This window comes from Aphelocoma coerulescens, unplaced genomic scaffold (assembly GCF_041296385.1).
Source record: "Aphelocoma coerulescens isolate FSJ_1873_10779 unplaced genomic scaffold, UR_Acoe_1.0 HiC_scaffold_77, whole genome shotgun sequence".
NCBI classification, from domain to species: domain Eukaryota; kingdom Metazoa; phylum Chordata; class Aves; order Passeriformes; family Corvidae; genus Aphelocoma; species Aphelocoma coerulescens.
The window spans coordinates 873,665-879,841 of record NW_027184063.1 but is presented as its reverse complement, the minus strand read 5'-3'; positions in this window follow the sequence as shown (position 1 = coordinate 879,841).

Sequence of the window (6,177 nt, the reverse complement as noted above, 5' to 3'; positions counted from 1 at the left end):
AGGATATACTGGGCATTACTGGTATGATACTGGGATAACAAACAACCTCACTGGGGCCACTGGCAGCATCTGGGAATGACTACGGACATGTTGAGGGCAACTGGGATATACGGGGAGTGTTTTTAACCATACTGGGGGTGGCTGGGAACACACTGGGAGCGACTGGGATTGCCTGGGATTTACAGAGCCTTCCCTGGGGACAGCTGGAAGTGATCCCCCCTTTCCCCCTGCCCTTCCTTGGGCACTGCTGCATCTCCCAGCCTGCGCCACTGGGATCTGCCTGGAGCAGCGCGATGGCTCCAGTGATGGGGCTGGGGGCTCCTGGGGGCATTGAGGAAGGAGTGGGACTCGGCACCCCCTGAGACCCCCCTGAACCGCCATTCCCGGGAACGGGAGCCCACTGCTCCCCTCCTTATCCTCCACAGGGATCCCCCTAAATCCCCCCTGAATTCCCTATTGCCAGATATCAGGACCCCCCTGCTCCCCCTTTCCTGGCCATCCCATGTCTCCCAGTCTCCAGACCTCCCGTGTGCTTGACCCTGGGATGCCCTGGAACGCCTCAGACCCCCATTCCTGCCTTTCCCAGCCACCAGCCCCACCTTTCTGCAAAACCGGAGACCCCCCTGAGCTCCCCTTCCTGGACATGCCGGTTGTCCCCACCCTGTCACCCCCCCTTTTCTGGGAAACCCTGGACTCCCCTTTCCTGGGCACAGGGAACCCCTGGAACTCCCTTCTACCTCTCCCAGTCCCTGCACTCCCCTTTCCTTGACCCTGAGACTCCCCTGGACCCCCATTCCTGAGAACCAAGATGCCCTTTTACCCCTTTCCCTGGCACTGAGATCCCCCTGCACCCCCTTATCCGGCACCAACGCAGCCTTTTCCTGGCCACCCCACCACTCCCAGCCCCAGACCCACCCTTTTCCTTGACCCTGGGACCCCAGGGCCCCCATTCCTGCATTTCCCAGCCCCCAGACCCTCCTTCCCTCACACTGAGGGCCCCTGGCACCCCCTTTCCTGGGCACAGGATTCCGTGGACACCCCATCCCACCTCTCCCAGTCCCTGCACCCCCTTTCCTTGACTCTGAGCCCCTGAACCTCCTTCCCAGCTCTCCCAGCTCTTCAAGTCCCTCCTCTCCTTGATCTGCAGACCCCCCTGGATCCCCAAACTCCCACCCCCCAGATCTCTGTGTCCCCCCAGTTCTCCACTCCCTGCAGTACCTGGAAGTGGCGCTGTCAGGGCCCGGCCCGGGGGTCCCCCAGTCCCTGATCACGGGGACGTGGATGGGACCCCCTCCGAGTGCTGCCACAGCGAGCGGGGCCGGATGGAGCTGCAGGCACGGGGATGGCAGTGGGACTCAAGTAAGGATATTGGGATAGCCAGACCTGGGATACTGGGATAGCCGGACCCGGGATATTGGGATAGCTGGACCCGGGACATTGGGATAGCCAGACTTGGGATTTTGGGACAGCCAGACCCAGTATATTGGGATAGCAAGACCGCGCTCAGGGAGAGGAACTGGCACGTGGCTGACAGTGACCTAGAGACAGAGCCGGTACAACCAGAGCAGGGGGAGTGTGGGGAGCTGGGGGCTGGGCTGGGATCTGTGGGAATGGGGTGGATCTCTAGGGGTGGGATTTGTGGGAGTTGCATGGGATCTGTGGGCCTGGCGTAGGAATCCAGGGAGCTGCAAGGGGCTCCGTGGGGCTGGGACACGACTCCATGGGTCCATTCTCTCCTCGTTCCCAGGTCTCCCCACAGTGCATGTGGTTTCCAGCTGTGACCTCCTGTCCAACGGAGAGTCCATGGATCCCACCGGCACGGCTATGATGGGTGGGATTTCATCTTCCAGCTGGGATCCACGAGATTTGTGGTGTCCGACGGTGCCACCCGGATCCCCCAGAGGTGCTGGGAATCCAAAGGGATCCTGGCAGAGCAGATGAAGCATTACCTGGGACACACTTGTTTGGAAGAGCTCCCAAAATACATTGGATGTGGTCGGGAGGCTCTGGAGCACAAAGGTGGGTGTGGGGGGGAATTTCTATGGGAATGTGGGATTCAGGAAGGGTGGACCTGGGAATGCAGGAATTCCCATGGAATTTCCATGGATAGATCTCACTCTCATCCCAGTCACGTGAGAATTCCATGGATGGATCTCCCCCCAGCCCACTGCCATGGGATTTCCATGGGGAAATGACTGGAATTTATGTCCAATCAAATCCCTGCTGCAATTCAATGGGACATAAATCCCAATCCTTTCCCCAGGCCGGCTCTGTGGTGCCCCTGGCAGTGCCAGGGAAGTGCCCTCTCCCTGCCCCGAGCCGAGCTCGGGCCTTTCCTTCAGTGTTCTCTGCCCTGCCCGGGGCAGGAGGGCACTGACGGAGCGGCTTTGGTGGCACCAGGCACCAGCCGGGCTCCAGCCACTGCAGGTGGCTCTGCGGGAATGTCCAACACCAAAGCTTGAAGTGAACAACAGCTCCTGGAGGGGATTCTCCCCGCTCTGCCTGTCCTGGGAGCCCAAGGGCAACACCCTGGGCACAACAGCCCAAAGTGCTGGAGCACAGTGTCCCTGGGCCAGGCCGTGTTCCCTGGATGTCCCCTGTCCCTTGGCTGTTCCGTGTCTCTCGGCTCCCTGGGGGCGGGGGTGACAGCAGGACCCAGGGCAGCCCTGGGGGAGAACAACCCTGAGCCCCAGCTGGGCCAGTGTCGCTGTTATTCCCAGAGAGACAGTGAAAATCATGGCATAAGTCCAGATCAGATTTGTGTAGCCGAGGCGGCCTCGTTTAATCACCCATACCTTTTATAGCATGGTTTGCAAAAGAGAAATTACATGATTGGCCTATTGACCCACCACCTCTCAAGGTGATATGTTGAGCAGTAATACACCCATTTCCAAATATTATTCTTAAAGAAGGAAAATAATTTTCACAGTTCTCAAAACAACCTGCAGGTGTAGAAATGGTTTACGTTCTCTCAAACTGTTGTCCATCCAGTTCACATGACAGCGAAAGCTTTCACAGAGAAGCTGTGAGAAGCTGGATTTCTCTAACTACTTTTTTACGAGAAAGAAAAGTTCACAGGAAAATTCCTCTGTCAGCCCTTGCTAGCATCCACAAAACAGTTCCCCCAGTTCCCCCCAGGGGGGCCCAGGTCACTCCCAGCATGGGCCCTGTGGCTCCCAGTCACCCCAGTATGGTCCCAGCTCACTCCCCAATATGTAACTTTCAGTTAGCACGATCCCAGTCATTCCCACTGTGGCTCCAGTCCTCCCCAGTATGATTCCAGTATGAACCCAGTCACCTTCAGTACGATGCTATTTACTCCCAGCATAGTCCCAGTAACTCCCAGTATGATCCCAGTCACTCCCAGATACTCCCAGTATTATTCCAGTAACTTCCTTTATGGCTCCTCTATGATCCCAGTCACTCCCCGTCTCTCCCAGTAGCTTCCAGCATGATTCCAGTCACTCCCTGTATATCCCAGTTGCCTTCAGGATGCTCCTAGTCACTTCCAGTATGATCCCAGTATGATCCCAGTTGTCCCCAGCATGGTCCCATTTCCTCCCAGTGTGATCCCAGTCTTTCCCAGTTGCCTCTAGCATAGACCCACTCACTCCCAGCATGATCCTACTCTGATGCCATGATGATCCCAGTTGTCCCCAGCATGGTCCTAGTTCCTCCCAGTTCCTCCCAGTCTGATCCCAGTTGCTCTCAGTTGCCCCTAGCACAGAGCCAGTCATTCCATGTATTCCCCAGTATGTGTCCAGTAGGATCCCAGTCTCCCCCAGCATGGTCCCAGTCACCCCCAGTGCAGTTACAGACACTCCCAGTATAGCCCAGTTGCCCTCAGCTTGCTCATAGTCATTCCCAGTCACAGCCACTTGCCCCAGTAAGGTTCCAGTTCCCTACAGCATGATCCCAGTCACTCCCAGTCTCTCCCAATATATCCCGGTTGCCTCCAGCATGCACCCCATCACTCCCATGTACCGCCAGTTGCTTCCAGCATGCTCCCAATTGCTCCCAGTAGCCCTCAGTGTGGTCCCACTTACTCCCAGTATGACCCCTGTTGTCCCAGTTCTGGTCACACTGCGTCCTGGTCCTGCTGTATCCCAGTGTCCCAGCCTCTCCCAGTCCATCCCAGCCTGTCCCACTCCATCCCGGTCCCTTCCTGGCAGCCATGCACCTTTCCTGGATCCTGCTCCTCCCGCCCCCGGAGCTGCCGCCGGACGCCCCCCCAAGATGCTGATGGGGGTCGGGGGCTTCGTGTTGGGCTTCATCCTCCTGGGCTGGGGCTCGGCCTCCACCTATGGGAGGAGGTGACAGGGGTCCCCAGGAGTCATGTCCCCCCTTGAGCATGTGAGCCCCTCCCGGGATTCCCCCCATCCTGGGGTCACCCCCTTTTCTCTCCCCTAGAGCTCCTGACCCAGCTCCTGCTCCCCCCTGGGAGGGGGTTTTGGGGAGCCTCCCTTTTCCTTGGGGCCCCCCTTGAATCCCCATTCCTGGGCATTGGGACCCCTCTGCACCCCCTTTCCCAGATATCCTCCTCTCCCAGCCCCTGGATCCCTGTTTCCTTGACCCCAGCGACCCCTAGACCCTCATTCCTGGCCATCCCGGGGCATCTCAGCCCCAGGCCTCCCTTTCCTGGGAAACCCGAACTGGGCACGGGGCTCTGCAGCCACTCTGGGATTTATTGTCACCCAAAGGAAAGGGACAGGAGAGGAGAGAGAGAGAGAGAGAAGGAGATTGGGAATCAGGGATCGGGGTCACAGCGCCCAGTCCTGCTCCGCTGGGGCTGGGGCCCCGCAGCCGCAGGACAGAATGGATCCACAGGTCCTGGTGCTTGCCCCGCTTCGGGCCGAACCCAGCGGGTTCCAGGCAGAGTTTGGCCACAGGGCCCGGGAGCTCAGCCCAGCCCGGCCTGGGGGTCCCGCATTGCACGGCCAAGGAGGGTCCCAAAAGGGTCACAGGAAGATCCAGGCAGGTCCCAGGAGGGGATCCAGGTGAATTCCCTGGAATTTCTGAGCACCAGGCCCCCCTGAACTTCCATTTCCCATCACTAGAACACCGTGCACCCTCATTCTCATGAAGGCCCTTAAGCCCCCCATTCCTGCGTACTGGGACCCCTCTGCACCTCCCTCTCCAGCAGTAGGACCCAACTGTACTCCTATATCTGGCACTGCAACCCCCCTGAACCTCTATTTTGAGGCACCCAGACCCCCTTGAACCCAGATTCCCAGGAACTTCCCTGAACCCCTATTCCCTGCCATGGGAAACCCCCTGATCCACCATTCCTGGGCCTCGGAACCCTCTTGAAACTCCAATTCTTGGCCAGCAGTGAGACCACTTGACCCCCCCCATTACCAGCAGTGGGACCCCCGTGCAGCCCATGGGTCCAAACCCCCCATTCTCAAGCATGAGGAACCCCCTGCACCTCCATTCCCAGCTCCAGGACGCTCCTGAACCCCCTTATCCTGCACCAATAACCCCCTGCACCCCCTTTCCTGGCCATCTCGCCTCTCTCAGCCCACAGACCCCCCCTTTTCCTTGACCCAGGGACCCTCTAGAGTCCCATTCTTGCCTTTCAGCACCCAGACCCCACTTTGCTCAACAGGAAGAGACCCAGGGTTCCGTCAGCTTCGCCAGCATCCCCACGGTCTCCAAGGCTCCCTGAGCTTCTGTGGTGTCACAGTGGAGGCAGGGTTGCATCAGGTTCCATAGCATCACCACAGTCTCCAGGGCTCCCTGAGCTTCTGGGCCAGGGCCCCTGGACATCCCTTTGCTGGGCACAAGGACACCCTGGATCTCCCATCCCGCCTCTCAGAGCCTTTGCAACATCCCCATTCCGTGACCCTTCCCGGCTCTCCCAGTTCCGCTTCCTCGACCCTTGGACACCACCAGACTCCGCCAATCTCTGCATCCCCCCAGTTCTCCACTCCCTGTGCTTCCTGCAGGGGGGTACCAGGGGGTTCGTAAGGTTCCCTGCGGGGGTCCCAGGAGAGATCCAGGGGAATTCCCAGGAAATGTCCCCTGTCCCTGCCTCCCGCGGTCCCTCGGTCACTTTCCCGTTTCCCAGCCTGCGCCACCGGGATCTGCCCGGAGACCGGTGATTTCCCCCGGCACCGGGACCCTGCTGAATCGCAGTTCCTGGGCACCGGCACCTGTCTGAGCCCCCATTCCTCA